Source organism: Ovis aries, chromosome 13 (genome assembly GCF_016772045.2).
Source record: "Ovis aries strain OAR_USU_Benz2616 breed Rambouillet chromosome 13, ARS-UI_Ramb_v3.0, whole genome shotgun sequence".
Classification (NCBI taxonomy): domain Eukaryota; kingdom Metazoa; phylum Chordata; class Mammalia; order Artiodactyla; family Bovidae; genus Ovis; species Ovis aries.
In genome coordinates this window covers 70,194,895-70,216,893 of record NC_056066.1, presented here as the reverse complement: position 1 = coordinate 70,216,893, position 21,999 = coordinate 70,194,895, and the positions used below count along the sequence as shown (strand labels likewise).

The 21,999-nt window shown below is 44.7% G+C and overlaps 1 protein-coding gene across 8 annotated transcripts in view; it reads left to right on the top strand.

Moving 5' to 3' along the window:
* Positions 1-790: 790 nt before the first annotated feature.
* CHD6 (chromodomain helicase DNA binding protein 6) overlaps positions 791-21,999 on the top strand; it is a 203,739-nt gene continuing 182,530 nt past the window's right edge. For all 8 annotated transcript variants that reach the window (XM_060397044.1, XM_060397041.1, XM_027977203.2 and 5 more), the window contains exon 1: positions 791-845. The gene's annotated coding sequence lies outside the window, so the exon portion shown is untranslated. The remainder of the gene's footprint in view (positions 846-21,999) is intronic.

Genomic DNA, 21,999 nt, shown 5'->3' with positions numbered 1-21,999 from the left:
ACCTATCATAGCTCGACCCCTGATTTTAGAGAGGTATATATCCAAAGGCGTTGCAAAACTCCCCCGAAGCGGAAACCTCCCGGGATGTGCGGGGCGGGGGCGGGAGGAGGGTGGTCCTTGGGAAGAAGCCCGTGTGCCAGGAGTGCCAGGGAGCCAGGGGGACTGGCAGGGATGCGGCTGGAGACAGAGCTACTCTTCACCTGGCTCCTCGGCATCTTTTCCTGACCTACGGAACCTCGGCCCCAGAGGAATCTATCTGTCGCGCGGGACCCCAGTCACATCTTCTCCCGGGCCCGGAGATCCCAGCCCCGGGTGTTCAGTTGTCCAGCCCAATACCTAAGAGACCTCCACCTGCCGGAGGAACCCCCTCCCCGGCCCCGCTGGAGCGCGCTCCAGGTCCCCGCCCCCTGCCTGCTGTCTGCGGCGTTCAGGACCCCGCCCCGCCCTCTCGGCCCGCAGGACCCCGGCCCCGCCCCGCCCCCGTAGCCCCGCCGCTCCGTCCCGGGGGGCGGGGCCGCGCGCCGCGGCGTCTCCGAGGCGGGGGGCGCGAGGCAGGGGGCGGGGCGGCCCCCGGCGCCGGCCAATCAGCGCCGCTATCACATCCATGCAAATACGAGCACAATGGAGCGAGCCCATCACTCGCCCCTGCAAGCAAGCTTGAAATGGGCTTCTGCCTGAGTGGCAGCCTGCCTGACCAATGACTCTGTATTTTGGGCCGGCGAAGCCCAATGGCATGGCAGGGAAGGCGGGCCCGAGCCGGGTTAGGGTGTCCTTGCAGGGTGTCTGAGCTAAACTTCACCAAATAATAGCTGTTTGTATTTTGGCTGCTGCAGGAGCCATTTTAGGTAAGTTCTTCTCTTAAACTTTTTATTTTCCTCCGCGGCCTCGGCGGGCCGGCCTTTTCCGCGGGCTCCCGGCCCCGCCCCGCCGGCCGGGCTGGGGTGCCCCTATGAATGAAGCCAGGATGAGGGGCTGCGGCGGCACCGCCGAGGCCCGGCCGGGGTCCGAGCTGGGGCCGGCGGCGGGCGGCCTGGCGGAGGGCAGGCGGCGGCCTGAGGCCTGAAGCTAGGGGCCGGCCTCCGCCTGCGCTCCGCTCCGGGCTCGCGCTCAGGCCGCGCTCCGGCCGGGTGGCCGTCCTTGGGAGTGCGCCGCTGCGGGCCGCGCGGAGGGGCGGGGGTCCGGGCAGCCCCCCGGCCGCGGGCCAGGCGGGCGGAGGCGGGGCGTGCGAAGGGCTCCCCCATTCCCTCCGCCCCCCGCCTCCCCGGAACCCGGCCGAGGAGGGACCCCGGTCGTGCCGCGGCGGGGCAGGGGTGACCGCTATACCCCCCCGCCGCCCCCGCGGAGAAGTTGCTCTATTGGCGTCCTGCGTCTGTTTGCAGGGGTGGAGGAGGGTGGGCTGGTGCCAGGCTGCTGCTCCGGGAGGGGGCGGGGGCCCCCGGCGCGTCCCCGGAGCGCGCACCCCCTCCGCCCCCTTCTTACGCACTAGCGCGCACTCGCCCCGAGAATTGGAACCCTGGAGGTGTCCAGCAACCCTGCAGCCAAGTTTTGTGCATTATTAGATTGCATGTTGGAGCGTAAAGGAAAAAAAAAAAAAGGAATCTCTCCCTTTCAGGGTATCTTTCCTTGGCTGTTGAGAAGTAACGGAGTCTGTTGCTCCCAAATTTCCAGGGACGTGCCTGTTAGATGTGCAGAGGGTTGGCAGCTACTTGGTTTTTAAAAAGACGCTATTAGGAAATCCCCTCACTAGTGAGATAATTGAAATTTGAGTTTGTTTGCAGCTTCAGTTTTATTTGATCCGATTAAAAATGCATAAGCAGACACTTATATTTGTGTACGGAAAGTGTTCCTAGTTCCAGTTATGACTGCTGTGACTGTGGTTTCGGTAGCGTGTGATCTAATAAGGCACTGTAATTCGATTTTGAACCTGTAGGCCCGTATTCTCCAAATGAGGGTTCATGGACCATTAGTAGTCTGGCCAAGGTTTCTAGTGAATCCCTAACATCTCCAAGCATCTTTGGAGCTGTGTATGCGCCTTATTTCCCACCCCCTCTACACTCCTTTCTGGTGTGGCAGATCCATGAACAGAGAAGATACCCATTTAAACATTTTTACAGTTTTTAGAGAGTCTGCAGTATTGCCTGAAATTCGATTTTTGTTTCTCAAATGGCTTATAGGAATACCATCCCAGTAGGCTCTAAATTTAGATGTACTTTGAGGGGATACCCTTGGGACCCTTAGGAAAGTCCAGACAGGGACTACCACTGTGTTCCCGAGACTAATTACAAACTGTCTTTCTTACTGGGGATTTGTCCCCATCAGCTGCATAGCACAGGAGAATTTGCTGGTATTCCAAATGGGAAGATCAGGCTGGCAACCTCAGGGAGATAGTTTTTCTAAACTTTGTGGCTCTCTGGGAATAGAGAGAAGGTTTGAGATCCATGTGTGATAAAAATGATTAGGCGTGAATCATCAAGTGAAAGGATGTATGCCAACCAGAACAGGTGGTTTCGTATAAGCCATGCATGATTGTAACCAAAGGCCTGGGAAAATGTGGAGTGGTGAAATGATTAATTTTGGACTTCTTTCTGTCCCAGGGCAGAATTCCTGGATGAATTATGATGAATTATTTAAGCCTTTTTTCTTGGTTAATAGACTGTTAAAAACTAACCTTTACAACCCGGCCCCCCCCTTTTTTTTTTTTGCTAACTTTGAAATCTCCCTTACCAGATTAGGATACTGTTCTCAGCTATAGTCTGGCCTTGGGCAAAGTAAACTTAGATCTGTTGTGAAATTAGTTGTGTCTCATTGTGCTACCACAGTCTGCCTGCAGTCACATTTTTAAAAAAATTTTAATTTATCTATCTTTGGCTGCCCATTGGGTCTTCGTTGCTGTGTGTGGGCTTTCTCCAGTTGCAGCCCGTGGGGGCTCCACTCTAGTTCTGTTCAGTGGGCTTCCTATTGCCGTGGCTTCTGCTGCAGTTGTGGCGTGGGGGCCCCTCGGCATGTGGGATCTTCCCAGACCAGGGGTCGAACCCATGTCCCCTGCACTGGCAGGCGGATTCTCAACCTCTGGACTGCTAGGGAAGTCCAGATCACATCTTTCATACTGCAATTATTTTCCTGCTTTTTATGTTTAGTTGTTACCGCCCTGTAAAGTCTTGGAATAGGATCACCTTTCCCACAAGTTTTTCATGTTCTGTGGCTTTCCCATTATTTTTATAATTTATTATCAGTATAGTTGGAAGTTCTTTGAACTCATCAGTGTATTAACTTTCAGACAAATCAAGTGAAACATTGAATGGCCAGTTGAAAGTGAAGTGCATTTATTAATGTACTTATAACTATTACAAGTACCAATGAAAATCTGAAGCAGAATCTTGTCTCTTTAGAAACCACTGTCTCATTTGTAAGTTGTTTTGCCGTTATATTATAGAAAACCTATCGGGAACAGCAGGCCCTGGGGCTACCACGTTTTGGAGCTCTCTGATTTAGAGGAGTTGCCAAGAAGTTTTCAAGTTTTCTTGGATATATGACTTTGCCCCAAGCAGAGTTTGTGGTTACGTCTTCCTGTGTTAAGCCATGAGGAACAGGCTTGTGACTGTAGGTGCCTTATGTTTTTCAACTTTCACTGGAAGACTTTGTAATAACCACGTGGAGTCACACATAGATTCATGTTCTGAACCCTTTTGAACAGGTTTTAGGATTTGATGATTCTACCTGCATAAATATCGTTGGTACTATGACACAATGACAGTATCTAAATCAATTGAGAAGTCTGTGTTCTCACCCTCTTCTCTCATCCTCCCCAGTATAGCAAGGTTTGAAATTTGTTTTTTAAATTGAAGTATAGTTGATTTACAATGATGTGTTAGTTTCAAGCGTACAAGCAAAGTGACTCAGTTTTATATATGTATATATACTTTTACACATTCAGTTATACATACATATATATACTTTTTCCAGATTCTTTTCTATTATTGGTTATTATGAGATATTCAACATAGTTCCATGTGCTATACAGTAGGTCCTTGTTGTTTTGTTTATATGTAGTAATGTGTATTTGTTAATCCCAAACTCCTAATTTATCCCTCCCCCCACAATTGTTTTATTTTTAGTAAATAGTAGTTCTCTTTATACTTCTAGCCCTCGCAGAAGCTTTAGTCAAATTTAGGTGAAAAGCTACAGTGGATCCCATGCTGCTGCTGCTAAGTCGCTTCAGTCATGTCCAACTCTGTGCGACCCCATAGACGGCAGCCCACCAGGCTCTCCCGTCCCTGGGATTCTCCAGGCAAGAACACTGGAGTGGATTGCCATTTCCGTCTCCAATGCACAAAAGTAAAAAGTGAAAATGAAGTCGCTCAGTCATGTCCGACCCTCAATGATCCCATGGACTGCAGCCCACCAGGCTCCTCTGTCCATGGGATTTTCCAGGCAAGAGTACTGGAGTGGGGTGCCATTGCCTTCTCCAGATCCCATGCAACTGCCTACATTTCCCCGTACCAGATTATTACTATACTGAAAACTCTGAAATACCTCAAAAACATCTAGAGCTTAAAGATCTCATTTCCTAGAGAAAAGTTTTGTTTGCCATAGACTACGACACCCTTTTGAGGGGAGCAAAAAGAACTAGCACTGAATGAATGAATACCTGGTCTGGGTCTGGCACTTAGCCAGGTGCTGGGACTACAAGAGATGGGGGGCGGGGGGGAACCACCCTGTTTTCTTAGCCAATCCAGGAGCTCCATGGACCAGCTCAGAGAAATGAAGTAACTTGTTCAGGCCCATGAAGCTGGTTCAGGTTAGAGCCCGAATTTGAACCCACATCATCTCCATCCAAAGCACACATGCCCTTTTTCACCACCAGTACTCTCTAAAAAGATTTCTTAAAAAGCTGGAGTGTGCTGTCATGCTTTTGTGGTGCTAGGTTAGCTAGCACACCCTGCTTGAGTTTTGCACACCCGTCCCTTTTCACTTCTCCATTTCGAGAATTTGTCATTGAAAAGGCAAGTTGGAATACAGTGAGGGCTGTTCCCCCACCCCACCCCCCATAGTGCAAAAGAGGTCTTTTTAGGGCACTTAGGAGTTCAGGGTTAGCCCAGTACAGTAATAACCATGAAGTGCAGAAGGGGAATGCAGCTGATTTTTCCTTGCCAAAATGTTCTTCTCTTTGGTTCATTTCATGGAGGCCTTTGATACCCTTGTGAGAAATTCTGTTATTTCCATAAAAGTCCTGAAGGTAGTAAACTGGAGTTGTTTTAAAGTATCTACCCCTTTTCCAACTTCTGAACCAAATTATTTGCATAAAATCTGGAGAAAAACTTTTAGTTTTGCTTGTGGTACCTGTGTTAGTTGGTTTTTCTAGTTTGTAATAGTGACTTTTCAATAGTCTTCCATGGTGCTTTTATCCACTGACAATTTCAGAAGAACTTAACATACCGAATAGTGCTTGAAAATTTCAGGAAAACTGGGAAGTAGAATTTTAAGTTAACTTCAAGACGTGAATCCAGACATTTACAAAGTGACAGATGCATGTTTGAATTTTGTAAAGGAGTAAAGGAAGATTTCTGTTTTTCTACTTTTCTACTCCTTTATTAAAGATTCTTCTAGGGTTTTTTTTTGGTTGATCTAATTTTATGGATCAAATATAGTATTGGTAAATTTTAATATATGTTTTGAATTTTCTTGTACACTATGTGACCAAAGCATTTTATTTGTGGAATATCTACATTTTTAAACTCTAAGATTGTCTTTCCATAAAAGGTCAGGCTTCAGGTTAAATGAAGGTCTAGCTTCCCAGCCGGTGCAGTGGTAAAGAATCTGCCTGTCAGTGAGGGATATGCAAGAGACAAGGTTCAATCCCTGGGTTGGGAAGATCCCCTGGAGTAGGAAATGGCAACCCACTCCTGTATTCTTTACTGGAGAGTTCCATGGACAGAGGAGCCTGGCAGGCTACAGTCTTTGGGGTGCCAAGAGTTGGATATGACTGAGCGACTGAGCACCTACTGTAACATTGACCTTTGGGTCCTATCTATTTAGGTTGATGTTTTCTATCCTTGGATTCATGGACATCGAGGGAGTGTTTAGCTCATCTGTAAACTCCCCAAAATAGTATGTAAAATATCGCTTGTGTGTGCATTTTTATGGGAAGCAAGTCCATCGCTTTTTATGATTCTCAAAGAGATCTGTGACTCCCCCCTTCCCTTCTCCTCTCCCTCATCTCTTCCCACCCAGCTGCAAAAATAATATTAAGGATCATTGGTCTAGGTCATTACAAAGGAGTTATTTTGTTTGAGCAAAATCTTTTGCCTAGAGGCTGACTTCTTTGGGTTTTTTTTTTTTTTTTTTTGGCGTAATCTCAGTTTCAGGTATTTTTTTGCATAATCTCAGTCTGGATCAGTTGACCTGGGCTTGGGGATGCTCTTCTGCATCAGCCATCTGAGGATGGCTTTTAGGCAAGGGTTTTTAGGCAAGGGTTACCCCCAGAATTCTTCCCTGTCTTATAGCTGGGAAGCCGTTCCATGCCTTTACCTGTTGTCTGTGCAGCCTGATAGAGTGAAGGTTGCAGCAGGTGACAAGAGTCTTGAGAGTCCAGGGCCTCTTGGTCTTAGCCATCTGCCTCTGCAGATGGGACTGGAGGGGGTGGCCGTGGCAAAAGCTCCTGATATTTTCTTGCTTTGAATTTTACTTCTTATTCATTCTGTTAGTGCTTCATTCAATATGTTAAGAGGAAAAGGGTTTTCTTTCTGACGCTATAAGCAGAACGATTAGAAAGACTCTCCTCTCATTTTTATATTCCCCAGACTTTTTAATGAGATATACCTTGTAACTTTTCTGTTAATGTTGTTAATTTTAAGTGGAATTTTTCTTAAAATAAGGACTAGTTGAGCATGTGACCTTATTTTATACAGGACATCGTATATGTCAAGTTCTGTTGGACCAGATATTATTATAGGAAAAAGGGTCTTGTATTAAAGTTCTCAGAACCTTATTTTACAATTTATTTAAGTAATAGTTAAACAGATTGGTAAAACAAAATGATTGAGCAGTCAGAAAATTCTCAGAGTAGTCTCTAGGAAGTGGCCAAACTTGAAGTTATCCTGAAGATTTTCTCCCAGGAGTCTGTTTGTTGGGCCAGACTGGAAGTTGAATAGAAGGAAAATCTGTTTGGTTTGATATATGGAATGAGGAAAACACCTAAGCTTTAGGTAGTTGGTGAGGGGCATTGAGTCCCATACAGGGATTCTGTTTGATGTGTTCCTTTCCTAAGAGACAGGGGTGAAGAGATGTACCTGGGCTGGTCACTTTGGGTTTGGGGAAACCATCAGTATTCTTAAGAAGTCCTTTGAAGGATTGTGTCTGGTAAGGAAGGTCCCAAATCATCGATTTTATTTAGTGAAGAAATTTTATGGAATTTAATGCAGAGATTTTAGTAATGTTCATTGTCTATTTTGGCTGACCAACTTTTGCAGTGTTAGCAGTCTAAACTCAGCCTTGGGTTAGCATGAGAAAGTCAAGCCATCGTCTTTGTTGACCATGTGACAGTTTTGGATTACGTTATAAATGAAGACCTATCAGGTTGTTTCTTTGAGCAGACCCCATACATTACCATTTTTAGAAGCTGGTGGAGGGTGGTTTCTGGTTCATGGAAATAACATTTTTGCCTCAAGTTGTAAAAATACATTGAAGAAATGGTAGAGGATATGAAAGAGATCATTAATGACTAGCTCCAGAAAGATAATCATAAAAACGTAAAGTCAGCTCTTCTAGATCAGGGCTACTCAAACTTAGTCTGGATCCTCGCAAGTCTGTGGACTGTTTGTTACCTATCTGCGATGAGGTAAGTTCAAAACTTGTAAGAATTGACTGCTTTTATAACATTTTTTGGGCTTCCCTGGTGGCTCAGCAGTAAAGAGTCTGCCTGCAATGCAGGAGACTCGGGTTTTATTCCTGGGTTGGGGAGATCCCCTAGAGAGGGAAATGGCAACCCACTCCAGTATTCTTGCTTGGGAAATTCCATGCACAGAGGCGGCTGGCAGGCTACAGACCATGGGGTGGTGTAAGAGTCAGACACGACTTAGCGACTAAACAGCAACAGTATTTTTAAGAAAAATGATTTGTCTGTTGAATCTGATAACAGAAAATGTAAGTTTATGGGGTAGTCCTTGTTTAAAGTACTTTTTCCTGGTAATTAGCTTTTCTAGTGTTTTATCAAAGTGTTGGTTAAAGGTGGATTAAGAAGAAACACAAACTGATCCTTTATTATAGAGTACTGTACTATTTGAGATGATGGGTACATCAGCGTCCTGCTGGAGCCTTGTTAGAAATGTAGGTTTTTGGCCCCATCCCTGGTGTCTCAGACTGTAAAGCATCTCCCCTGCAATGCAGGTTTGATCCTTGGATTGGAAAAATCCCCTGGGGAAGCAAATGGCTACCCACTCCAGTATTCTTGGGGCTTCCCTGGTGGCTCAGATGGTAAAGAATCGGCCTGCAATGCAGGAGACCTGGGTTTGATCCTGGGTTTTGAAGATCCCCTAGAGAAGGAAATGGCATCCCACTTCAGTATTCTTGCCTGAAGAATCCCATGGACAGAGGAGCCTGGAGGGCTACAGTCCATGGGGTCCCAGAGAGTCGGACTCAACTGAGCGACTAACACCTTCACTTTCAGACCCCTGAGATAAACTCCTGGGTTAGGGACCCAGTAATCTGTGTTATAATGTGTTATAACATGCTATCCTGATGATTTTGTATACCTTTAATTTTGAGAAATGTTGTTCTAGGTCAGCACTGTCCAGTAGAACTTTGTGCTATGATGGAAAATGTCCTGTATCTGTGCAGGACCTACTAGTCACATGTGGCTTTTGGAGCTCCTAAAAGGTGCCTGGTTTGACTGAGGAACAAAATTAAAGTTTTTATTTAAAATATAGTTTGAGTTTAAATAACCACATATGACTGGTGGCCCTGGCGTTTGATAGCACAGCTCTGGACCCTTTAACAACCTCCCCCCACCCAACTTTTCGGGGGAAATAGTGGAATTTTTTTTTCCCTCTTCTTTGTTTAGAAAGGAAAATACAATATGGGGCAAGACTGTTCTTTAGCCTGAAATGAGGAGTCATATAATAAAGTTTGACACTATTTTTTCCATTTATATTTACCTATTTATTTTTATCTAAAAGTTGATTTGCTGTGAAGAAAATAGTAGGATCAGAAAATAAATTTAGATCTGTGTCTTGTAAGGTTTTGTAAACAGCAAGGTAAGTTTTCATGCGAGGCCTTATGACCTTTCATGTCTTTCAGAATGACTGCTGAAGCTTTTTTCTTTCTTACAAAGATTTATTACAGGCAGGTTTTAAGTGCAATGCTTAATTCTCAATATAAAACACTAATATTGAGGATTCTCATTACTTTAGACTAGTTAATGGAGATTTTTCCTATATAAAGTATTTCCAGTTTACCAGCTTAAGGTATAATCTTTGTCTTAAATAATATTCACCAAACTTCCCTTAAAGGATTGAGCCTTATCTTCCGTCCTCTTCCAGTATATTTAAAAGTTGATTGGTTAAAGGAAAGGATTTATTTCTTTTACTCATTCAGGGTTTGTGTATGCCTCCCTGCCTCCAGCCCCATCTATTTATACTTCAAATTTTAAATTCCTTAAAATCAAGGATAACATTGAGGCAAAATATGTATATTGGTTAACATCCATTGCAGAATTGGAAAGTATTTTGTGATTGACGAGGTGGAAGGAAACATGGCTATAGAAGTAAGTGAAGGGACTTCCCTGGTGGTCTAGTGGCTAAGACTCTGTGCTCCCATTTCAGGGGGTCTGGGTTCGATCCCTGGTCAGGGAACTAGATCCCATGTGCTGCAACTAAAGATCCTGCATGCTGCAGTGAAAATCCAAAATCCCCAGTTCCATAGCTAAGAACAGGGGCAACCAAATATCTAAGTATTTTTTTTTAAGTAAATAAAGATTCACAGATAGAATTATAGCTTTTAAAAATGTTGTCTAGACATAATAAAATGGATTTTTCTAGGGATATTGTTTTTCTTAAAGTAATTTGCCAGGTTTTAGGTTTTCAAGCAGGAGATTGTTACTCATTCAGCAGTGACTCTGTAAGCATGAGAGACGGTATGAGTCTTCCATACACTTTTTACACTCACAGATATTAGACTCAGAAGGCTTCTTAAAGATCGCAGGTAGGACTGCAGGCAGAGCAAAGTTGCCGATGCAGCAGTGGCCCTTGCTTTGTTTATGGCATGAACATGAGTTTTCATGAAAAAGCAGCACTGTTTTCCCTTTAATTCTGTTGTAGGAGACAGTCATATTCTCTCAGAGTGACTTGAGATTTATGGCAGGTTGTCTGGGCAGGGGCTTCTGTTCAGCTGAGACACAAGTTGTCACTGATTGGGACAGCTTAACGTTTTGTAACATGCAGCTTTGAGCTCTTTTGTTAGACTTTCTCCAAAGGATTTCAAGTTCTTGATCCCTAGGCACATATTTGGATTACTGCTTTGGGGTCTTAAGGAATTGGAAAACCCAGTCTGTTGGAACTGAGATCTGGTAGCTGACAGATCCCAAGCCCTGAAGTTTCAGAGGCACCATCGCTGATTTGCAGAGCTATGACTGGAATGTTGTATGAGATGTTACTAAAAAAACTGATTTCATAAGTGGTGCTGAAACACCAGACTCCTCATTTACACATGATAGTCATACTCTGTCCATCCTTATCTGCTCTTCCTTCGACATTTCACGCTCACAGGGCTCTCCCTGGGTGCTCTTGATTTTTCTTCCTTTGTTCACTCTTGAACTGACCTTTGTTCCTACCATCATAGCTGTGATTATGGCAGTTATTTCTAGTTTAAAGTTTTAAGTGTTATCAAGTCTTACATAATTCAGCATCTTCACTAGATTCTTCTAAACCAAAGCTGCTTTCTGGTTTCTCAGGATTGCAGACCTGACCTGCCTCTTGAGAAATCTGTATGCAGGTCAGGAAGCAACAGTTAGAACTGGACATGGAACAACAGACTGGTTCCAAATAGGAAAAGGAGTACGTCAAGGCTGTACATTGTCACCCTGCTTATTTAACTTACATGCAGAGTACATCATGAGAAACGCTGGACTGGAAGAAACACAAGCTGGAATCAAGATTGCCGGGAGAAATATCAATAACCTCAGATATGCAGATGACACCATCCTTATGGCAGAAAGTGAAGAGGAACTCAAAAGCCTCTTGATGAAAGTGAAAGAGGAGAGTGAAAAAGTTGGCTTAAAGCTCAACATTCAGAAAATGAAGATCATGGCATCTGGTCCCATCACTTCATGGGAAATAGATGGGGAAACAGTGTCAGACTTTATTTTGGGGGGCTCCAAAATCACTTCAGATGGTGATTGCAGCCATGAAATTAAAAGATGCTTACTCCTTGGAAGAAAAGTTATGACCAACCTAGATAGTATATTCAAAAGCAGAGACATTACTTTGCCGACTAAGGTCTGTCTAGTCAAGGCAATGGTTTTTCCACTGGTCATGTATGGATGTGAGAGTTGGACTGTGAAGAAGGCTGAGCACCGAAGAACTGATGCTTTTGAACTGTGGTGTTGGAGAAGACTGTTGAGAGTCCCTTGGACTGCAAGGAGATCCCACCAGTGCATTCTGAAGGAGATCAGCCCTGGGATTTCTTTGGAAGGAATGATGCTAAAGCTGAAACTCCAGTACTTTGGCCACCTCATGCAAAGAGTTGACTCATTGGAAAAGACTCTGATGCTGGGAGGGATTGGGGGCAGGAGGAGAAGGGGATGACAGAGGATGAGATGGCTAGATGGCATCACCAACTCGATGGACATGAGTCTGAGTGAACTCCAGGAGTTGGTGATGGACAGGGAGGCCTGGCGTGCTGCGATTCATGGAGTCGCAAAGAGTCGGACACGACTGAGCGACTGAACTGAACTGAACTGAACTGAGAGCTGAAAGGGACTTCATCTAGTCAATATTGTTATCTTATGGATGATGAAGGGACTTCCCAGGTGGCACTAGTGATAAGGAATCCACCTGCCGATGCACGAGACCCAAGAGATGCAGGTTCGATCCTCAGGTAGGGAAGATCCTCCGGAGGAGGAAGTGGCAACTTGCTCCAGCATTCTTGCTTGGAAATCCCATGGACAGAGGAGCCTGGCAGGCTACAGTCCACAGGGCCGCAAAGAGTTGGACACGACCCCAGCGACTGAACACTCACATGGACGATGGAACAGAGGCCTAGTCGTGTCCTAGTCAAAAGATTTGTTAGGCCATAGAACTAGGTTACAGTCAAGCTAGGATTCAGTTCTCATTTCACTAAACTCTTGCCCGAACTCTGATGGTTAGGGTCCTAAAAACGCACATAGGAGGATTTCCCTTAAGAACTTGTGGAGAAAGGTGGGGAAGGAGTGCTCGGAGATAAGAAGTGAATTTATGAGAGGCTGCATAATTTTACTTATGTTCTCTAAAATAGGGATATTATCAATGAAATTTTACATGTTCTAAAGGAGTCCGAATGACTGGTGCTATTTTGGTAACTCTTGTTTACTATGTCTTGTTTACTAGAAACATTCTGGCATGTCCTTCCCTGATATCATGGTAAAAGGCTTGTGGTACTATTTTGGTAACGCGTGTTCACTATTCTTTGCTTACTAGAAACTTTTTGGCATGTCCTTCCATTATATCCTGGTGAGATGCTTGTAAATTCACCTTTGCTTTAGTGCAGTTAATGTGTTTGAGAGGTGGTTCTCACATCTGCTTATTCCTTCAGCTTTATGCCTTAGGGTTCTTAGAATAAGTTTTTCCCAGAGCCCTCAATAATCATGATAATGGTAATAGCAGCTACTCGGTCCTTGGCTGCTTACTGAACGCCTGGTATGGTGCGAGGTTCTTTCGTGGTTTGCTGGTTGTTAGGGCTGTTCTCCCTCTGTTTCTTTTGGGTACTTGGTAGAATTGCAGTCCATCACCTTGAAGTTGAGCGTGGCCACGTGACTTGCTTTGGATACTGAAATTTGACTGAAAGTCATGTGAGACACTTCTAGGCAGATACTTTTTTTTTTTTCCTGAAAGAAATCTGCAGTGGTTACACAGTATAAGCCAGATAGCCCATACTTTAGACCACTGCATTTTTTAAACAGGAATTTTAACTGCAGCATAACCAAGTGCATCTTGAAGTATATACACGGATTTCTCCTCATCCTCCTGGCTAAGGGCTGATAATAGCCCATGTTACAGTTGAGACACCGGAGGTAAAGGAGTTCCAGTTACCCGTCTGTAAGTTCTGAGGTAGTCACCTAGGCGGTTTGAGCTCCACATTCTTTTTATTTATTTTATTTTATTAGTTTTTTTTGGCTGTGCTGGGTTTTGGTTGCTGCACAGGTTTTTCTCTCATTGCGGTTAGTGGGGGCTGCTCTCTCGTTGCAGCGCGCTGGCTTCTCTTCTCGCAGAGCACGGCCACTGGAGCGTGCGAGCTTCAGTAGTTGCTGCGCGTGGGCTCCGTACTTGGGGCTCTGGGGCTTTGGAGCGCAGGCTCAATAATGGGCTTAGTTGCTCTGTGGCATGGGGGATCTTCCCCGATCAGGGACTGAACCCCTGTCTCCTGTATTGGCTGGCAGATTCTTTACCACTGAGCCACCAGGGAAGCCCCTTTTGGTTTTTGTCGTATCCGCTTATGTATTTTTGGCTGTGCTGGGTCTCCGTTGCTGCGTGCGCGCTTTCTCTAGTTGTGGCGGCAAGTGGGGACTACTCGCTGGTTGTGGTGCTCTGGCTTCTCGCTGTGATGGTTTCTCTTGTTGGTGAGCACGGGCCCTAGGGTACTCGACTTAGCTGCTCTTCCTGGAGCAGGGATCAAACCTGTGTCCCCTGCACTGGCAGACGGATTCTTAACCGCGGGACCACCAGGAAGGTCCTGAGCCGGACATTGTTAAGCAGTTGCGCCTGCTGCCATTCTGTGTGCTGTGTCATCTCGGTACCGAATGTGTCTAGAATGTGGGCTCTGCCTGTGATAACTTCATGTCAAAACTTCTGCTTACCTCTCTGTTTCCTCCCTTCTTACAGACAGATGCTCCTGCCGTTTTAGGTCCAAGGCTGACTGTCTCCAGCCAGCATGTGTCCTTCCCAGTGCCGTGCTGCACACCAACCATTCCTCTCTGTCATCTGTTCTCTCCTCTTAGTGCCTTCTGAAGTTCCTTCTTTCACGTGATGAGGATAGTTCCTTGCCGTAGATATCCTCGCATTTCTAATATTTTTGAAGCAAATTTCTCAGAAGGCCACATTTAGCTTATGAATAGGAGACTGCCCCATGTGGTGATTAAAATGCATGGCCTCTGCAGCCAGTCACCGGGTTTGAATTCTCATGTGCTACTCACTCTCCATGCCTCAGTTTCCTCATCTGTAAGGAGATAATACCTGTGTCTCATGGTTCTTTCAAGGATTAAATGAGTTAATTTATGTAATGCCTTGGAACAATACCTGGCACACTGTAAGCATGATTTAAGCATTAGATATTATAATTTTATGAAGAATCAGGTATCCGGGGGCTAAGATGGAGATAAATCACTACTGATTTTAATCTTTCTGAGGTTAATATTAAGATATCAAAGATTTAATACCACCTTTAATTTTTCCTTTTGTTCAGTAGGAATTACTGAGCAACTTTATAAGCTCTGGGGAGGAAATGACCTAGAGCTTGCCCCTAAAGAATTATAGTGTAGAGGGGAGATAAGATACATGTCTGCTTGTATAGCAGATACCTGTACACAGATATTTGTGCTATTATGAAGTAGCCCATAAAAAGTGTCCAAGACAGGAAAGATAAAGGGCTTTGGAAGTTCAGAAAAGGGAGGGATGGGGAGTCAGAGAAGGCTTTGAGTCAGACTGGGCGTTTATTCGGGTAGGAAAGATGCAGGATTTGGATATGTGGAGACTGGGTGAGGAAGGGAGCCAGTCTCTGCATGAAAGGAAAGATCAGATATTCATTCATCCGTTCAGCAAATAGGTGTTGAACCCTGACTTTGTGCTCAGCACAGGTAGAAGCCCTGGGGCTGCAGTGGTAAACAGAATCGAGTTCCTGCTCTCGTGGAGCTTGTGTTCTAGTCTTATTTCAATGTGCAGAGCCATGATCTATCAGGTGGCTGACTGAGAAGAAGAATAAAGCAGGATAAGGAGACAGAGAATAGATTTACGTAACTAAGAAAAGCATGATTAATTTCTAAAGGTCAGGTGTTTTGGGGGGGGCTGGGAATCTCTTGAGGAAACCCAGTGTGTTAGTTGCTCAGTTGTTTCCCACTCTTTGCGACCCCATGGGCTGCAGCCCACCAGGCTCCTCTGTCCCTGGAGTTCTCCAGGCAAGAATACTGGAGTGGGTAGCCATTCCCTTCTCCAGGGGATCTTCCCAACCCAGGGGTCAAACCCAGGTTTCCTGCCTTGCGGGCAAATTCTTTACTGTCTGAGCCACCAGGGAAGCACAAAGAATACTGGAGTGGGTTGCACTTCCTTTCTCCAGGGGTTCTTCCCAATCCAGGGATAGAACCTGGGTCTCGTGCCTTGCAGATGGATTCTTGGTTACTGTCTGAGCCACCAGGGAAGCCCAGGGGAGAGCTAACTGGCTTTTCCTCTGCTGTTTTCTGTGCTCCTGGTTTCTTGTCCCTTGCTCTTGACAAATATCTAAATATTTCCCTTTCTGTGAGATTGAGACTAGCCCCAGTGTCTTCATGGGGCCTTCCCCTCTGTATCTGCCAGAAGCACTCTCTTTCCCCAGTTCACTTCTGGAGTCAGAGTTTGCCTCTGTCACTGACTTGTCTTTTCTCGTACTGTTACTCCTTTATTCCTGGAGAAGGAAATGGTAACCCACTCCAGTATTCTTGCTTGGAGAATCCCATGGCGGAGAAGCCTGGTGGGCTACAGTCCATGGGGTCGCAGAGAGTCGGACATGACGGAGCGACTTCACTTTCACTTTCCTCCTTTAGTCCACAAGCATATGGTGCCTCAATACTTAGTAAACAGTTATTGAACTTTCATTTTTTTTCGGCCATTACTGGGCATTAGGAACTTGAAGATAAATGCACTTGGCCTCTGCCCTTAAGGAATGCACAGTCTTACTAGAGATAGAAATAAAAACTGCTACTACCAACATCATGATACATGTCAAATTAGAGCCGTGTCCAGTTTTGTTAGAACTCCCCGTGTACCCAGGGAAGTTGGTGAAGGCTTTTGGAAGGAAGGAACTTTTAAATTGGTTCCTGAAAATTGATTTGGAGTGAATAATCAGACTGGGACTGGTGTCTGATTTGAAGAAGCCTTTTATGCACAGAAAGTGTCCTCTGAGGGAACAGGCGGAGTCTGGTGGAGAGCTGTGGAGCTGGGTGGGAGGTCGGGCTGGAGGAGTAGGTTGGAGACATTGAAAGGCTTTGGAGATTGCGGTAAGGAGTTTAGATTTGTATTGATAGTGAGGAGTCATCAGATACCTAAACGCAGGAGAGTAAATTGTATTTCATCCTTGGTAGAAGCAATTGGTTTAAAACAGTGGTGCTTTAACTTGACTGAGTATTAGAATTGCCTGGAAAACTTTAAAAGAGCCAGTGCCCATTCTGCACACCGGAAAAGCAGATTTCCCTGGAAGAGAGACCCAGGCATTGGAATTTTGGTCACTTCTCAGGTGATTCCAGTGTGCATCCAGGTTAAGCACCAGTGGTTGGGAGAGGCTTGACCAACAGGTTAATGAATGAGGGAGCCCATTGCAATGGCCTGGCCGGGAGATAAGTCTCTGAATTGAGGCATTGGGAGCAAGGATAAGGGAAGACAGAGTCAGCCGTTATTATTGTTCTTCAGTTTGCTGTCTGTTTATCTTCTCCAGTAAAGTTGTGGCCCCGTGAGTGCAAAGTCCAGTCACTGTACTTTGAATTCCTCATAGAGAGCTGTGGGTAGCAGGTTCTCAATAAATATTTGCCATGATTAAAGTCAGTTTTCTTTTGTTCCGATACCCGTAGTTGAGTTCTTAGGGCATTTTTATTTCAGTTGCTGCTCTCCTTTTTGGTATTAAACAGAAATTCCTTTAGGAATGAGAATGGATGGAGATGAAACTTTTCGGTCAGTTTTACTTCCTCATAATTCTGATGAAAGATTTAGGAAGTTAAAACCCAGTGATTAAAACAATGTCTGCATATGGAGTTGATTTATCTGTACTATCTCTCATTAGCCCAGATAATTAAATTTGCCTTTAACTCTTGGTATTTGTATAAAATCAATTAGTATTAATATACCCTTTAAAATAAAGACTGTGTAGAGTACCTAGATTCTTTAAGTATTCCTGAGGTTTACTTTCCCCAACAGCACATAAAAGGTAAACCTCAAAAATAATACCCAGATTCTGTTAATCTGTGTATTGACTCAGGACTTTATTGCTATGGTATAGAAGCAGACATGGTTTGTACATGTGAAATAATTCCTCTTTGCCAAATAAATTTATCTGTGTGTGGGGATAGTATTTTAAAGTGTTGTGAAGCATTTTCATGTCAACCTTTCATACTCTGTTCTAATGGAGGGGAGTTGGAACATATGGAAATTAAGAACTTTTAAAATATTTGACAGCATTTATATCCCTTGCCACTTTGTATTTTGAAAAGTAGCAAACCTACAGAAAGTAAGTTAAGAGAATTATACCTTAACACCCATCTCCCCTCTACCTGGATTCATCAGTGATTAATGTTTTGCCAAATTTGCTTTATATCTTTCTCCATGTCTGAATGTGTGAAGTGTGAAAGTAAGTCGCTCAGTCACATCCGACTCTTTGCAACCCCATGGACTATAGCCCGCCAGGGTCCTCTGTCCATGGGATTCTTCAGGCAAGAATACTGGAGTGGGTTGCCATTCCCTTCTTCAGGGGATCTTCCCAACCTAGGAATTGAACCTGGGTCTCCTGCATTGCAGGCAGATTGTTTACCATCTGGGCCACCGGGGAAGCTATATGTCTAGTTCTTTCTAAAGCCATCGCCTTTGGGAGTTTCTTGCAGATACGGTGATACTTCACTCCTAGAGAAAGGGTGTATAACTATCATACAGTCCTATCACTTGGGATACTTGACATAAAACCAGTATGTAGTCCGTATTTAAATTTTACCATTTCCTTGTTCTCTAGCTTTATTTTTCCTGATCTAGTATCCTGTCAAGGATCATACATTGTATTAAGTGTGTCCTTGCCTTTCAGTGTGGATTAGTGGGATCTGGTAGTCACAGGGTTTCCAGAATGGGAGTGAATACCCCCTTGAAAGGACGTCATGGCCCTGCTTCCCATCCTTCTTACCTGTTTACCCCCTTCCATGGCCCCCGTCACTGGCTGCGAATGGACCTTCTTAGACTGATGGCAACATTCTAAAGTAGAACCTAGCCCTTAGTGCTGACCGGCTTGTGCACATCATCCTGATGCTCGTAGAGGCTTTGTCCTATGCAGAGAGTTGCTGTCCATTTTAGGGTTAAAGCCATTCAGGTTGCCCAGTACCTAAGAGAATGTGGCGGCACAGGGAAATATATTCAGTATCTTGTAATAACCTATAACGGAAAGAATCTGAAAAAGAAATATTATATTTACACACACACACACATAACTGAGTTACTTTGCTGTACACCTGAAGCTAAAACAAAATTGTGAATTTACTATACTTTAAAAAATGGTGAAAGTGGAGAATGTGGTGGTGTCAATGAGCCTTTGGGAAGAGCTTTGCATCGTCTCGAAATCTGAAACGTTAAGAGTTAGGGGTTGTCTTCTGAGGACATTTCTTGAGGACCACTGATTATGATGACCTTGTCTTTATATAGTTCATATTAATTAATAGTTTTAATTTTTTGAGAAAACTGTTAAGGACCTCCCTGCCCCCACCCCCACTTTAAATATTCTAGTGTTCGTGGCCTTTTGCTCCCTTGCTCTTCTTGCTTTACACTCCTTCCTGGGCAGACTTCTTTCTTGTTTTAGCTCTTGATGACCCAGAAATCTTTGTTTCCATCCCCATTCTCTTCTGAGCTCCAGACCCTCATTTCCAACCACATAACTCTTTACAGCTTCACCTGCCTGTTCCACATGCAAAACTGAACTTGCTATCTTTCTGTGTAAACCTGAGCATTGATTTGAATATTGGGTGGCTGGGGGTGAGAGTGACATGGTATTTGACCAGGGGACTAAGAACACTAGACTCAGGTCCCTAACCAGCTCCTGCCGTCCCTAACACCCCTCCCTTCCCTAAGCCCCGTCCCCGCACCGAGGGCCCCCCCCCACCCCCCCCCCCCCCCGCCCCAACATACACACTTAATGGGAAAGAGGCACTTGTTTGCTCATAACATTTCCGGCTGAATGTGGAGTCTTGGAAGTTAGACTTTATGAAATGGTTCTCAATCTTTTTTTTTTTTTTTTTCCATTATCACTCCCCTAAGGAGCCTTTTTTAGACAGGCTATTTTTTTTTAGTATTATCCTCCCATCCATGAAGATTTAATACCACAAATATGTAGTGTATCTGTTTATGTACTGTGTCTGCTTAATAATGAGTAAGGTATTTTAACCCCCAGGAACCAATTTTTGCCCCCTTGGGGAGGTACTGTCCCCTTGAGAATGCATGCTTTAAGCTAAGCTGGAGGCAGTCTGTAAAGTCTAGAAACTGCACAAGCCAAAGTGCTTGCCATCTCTCCTACCCACAGAGAATTTACCTTAGGCTTACAGCTGATGGCTGAAACCAGAGTTTGGTCATCTTGTTGTGACCGTGGCTCACAGTAATAACACTATACTGTGCCCAGTATACATGCAAATATGTTATTCAGATTTTTTAATACTCAGCATTTATTCTTATTGCTTCTCATGTATAGATTTTATTTTTTAAATTTTAAAATCTTTAATTCTTACATGCATTCCCAAATTTTTTTTTTTTAGTTTTTTATTTTTTAAATTTTAAAATTGTATTCTTTTAAAGATAGTTTTATTGAGGTAATTTGCACACTGTAAAATTCACCTGTTTTCTGTATTTTTTTTTATTTTAAAAGAAATGCTGATTGTGACCCACTGGTTGGCAACAGCCTGACACTCAGCCAGAAGAACAATGCCAAGGCCTCGCTGGTCTGGAGACCACCCGTAGTCCACCAAAGAAGTGAGAAGGAAGTAGTGACAGGGTCCTAACCCTGAACCTCTGGTTCTCACTGTAGTCATGGGACTTTGTTTTAATAAACACCCTTGGACTTGAACAAACTGGTCATTTTACTCCTTGGTAGGAGAAGAATGCTGGAGAGCTCCTGGTGGCTCAGACGGTAAAGAATTTCCTGCAGTGTGGGAGACCAGTGTTCAGTCCCTGGGTTGGGAAGATCTCCTGGAGAAGGGAATGGCTACCCACTCCAGTATTCTTGCCTGGAGAACTCCAGGGACAGAGGAGCCTGGTGGGCTATGGTCCATGGGATCACAAAGAGTCGGACATGACTGAATGACTAACATTTTCACAGGGGATGAATGCTGGAGAGCTCATGGCAGGGGCTGTGAGCTTTTCAAACCCATGGGTGAAAACTGCTTTGGTGGCAGCCAAAGAGTTTGCCTCGCCAGGAAGGTGAAACAGGCATCTTCATTCTGTGATTCATGGTGCCCGCACACATACCCCTCCCTCCACCAAAAGAAAGTGAAATGGGGACGTGGAGAGGGAGAGATTGGATTTATCCATAAGAATATTGGAGAGAGCGACTGTAGCAATCTATATATTTGATTAATTTGCTATCATTAATATCTTAAACAGGGATAAAGCACTGAGGAAATGAAATAGGATGCTACTGAGTTTTCATTAAGAACAGAAGAGGTCTAAAAAATGAGGTCGGTTGGGGTGCATGCATGGTCACAGGGAGGCCATGCCTGCAGCCAGGAGGAATCATCTGTGCAGACAGGGAAATGAGTGGTCAAAAGGTCTGGAGAGTAGATTTTGCCTGTGCTTACCTTTTTGTTTTTTGGTTGTACTGTGCAGCATGTGGGGATCTTAGTTCCCCCACCAAGGATCAAACCCATACATCCTGCATTGGAGGCTGGAGTCTCTGGACCAGCAAGGAAGTCCCTGCCACTGCTTGCTTTTGACCCCAGAGCCAGGCAGGGCAGGAATATGACAGGAGCAAAGAAAACTGGTAAAGAAAAAGAAAAAAGGCTTCCCTAATAGCTCAGCTGGTAAAGAATCTGCCTATAATGCAACGCAGGAGACCTTGGTTCGATTCCTGGTTTGGGAAGATCCTCTGGACAAGGGATAGGCTACCCACCCCAATATTCTTGGGCTTTCCTTGTGGTTCAGCTGGTAAAGAATCCCCCTGCAATGGGGGAGACCTGGGTTGGATCCCTGGGTTGGGAAGATTCCCCTGGAGAAGGGAATGGCCACCCACTCCAGTATTCTGGCCTGGAGAATGCCATGGACATAGATATTTAGGAGCTTCCTGATAACTCAGTTGGCAAAGAATCCACCTGCAATACAGGAGACCCTGGTTCAGTTCCTGGGTCGGGAAGATCCCCTAGGGAAGGGAAAGGCTACCCACTCCAGTGTTCTGGCCTAGAGAATTCCATGGACTGTATAGTCCATGGGGGTCGCAAAGAGTCGGACATGACTCAGCAGCTTTCACTTTCAAAGAAAACTGAGACATCCCATCCCAGAGCAGCAGAATAATTAGAGCGAATATTCGTAGAGTGCTTAACTATATGCTGGGAACTAAACATTGTATATTCTCACTTTATATTTTATATTTAATCTTTTAAAACTGTGAGGTTGCACGTTATGTTAGTGCCCGCCTCCCCAACTCCGCATGTTATGATGAGGAAAACTGAGGTACAGGAAGGTATAGAAACTTGTTCAGAGTCACACAGTTAGTTTTGTGTTTTTACATGTAATGTAGGACACTGGAGACCTTGCCTTGACTAGGTGAACCGGCTGCCTCTGGGACCACGTCTGCTGCGCCAGCCTTCTGGGGAGGACAGCTTACCTGGCAGATCCCGTG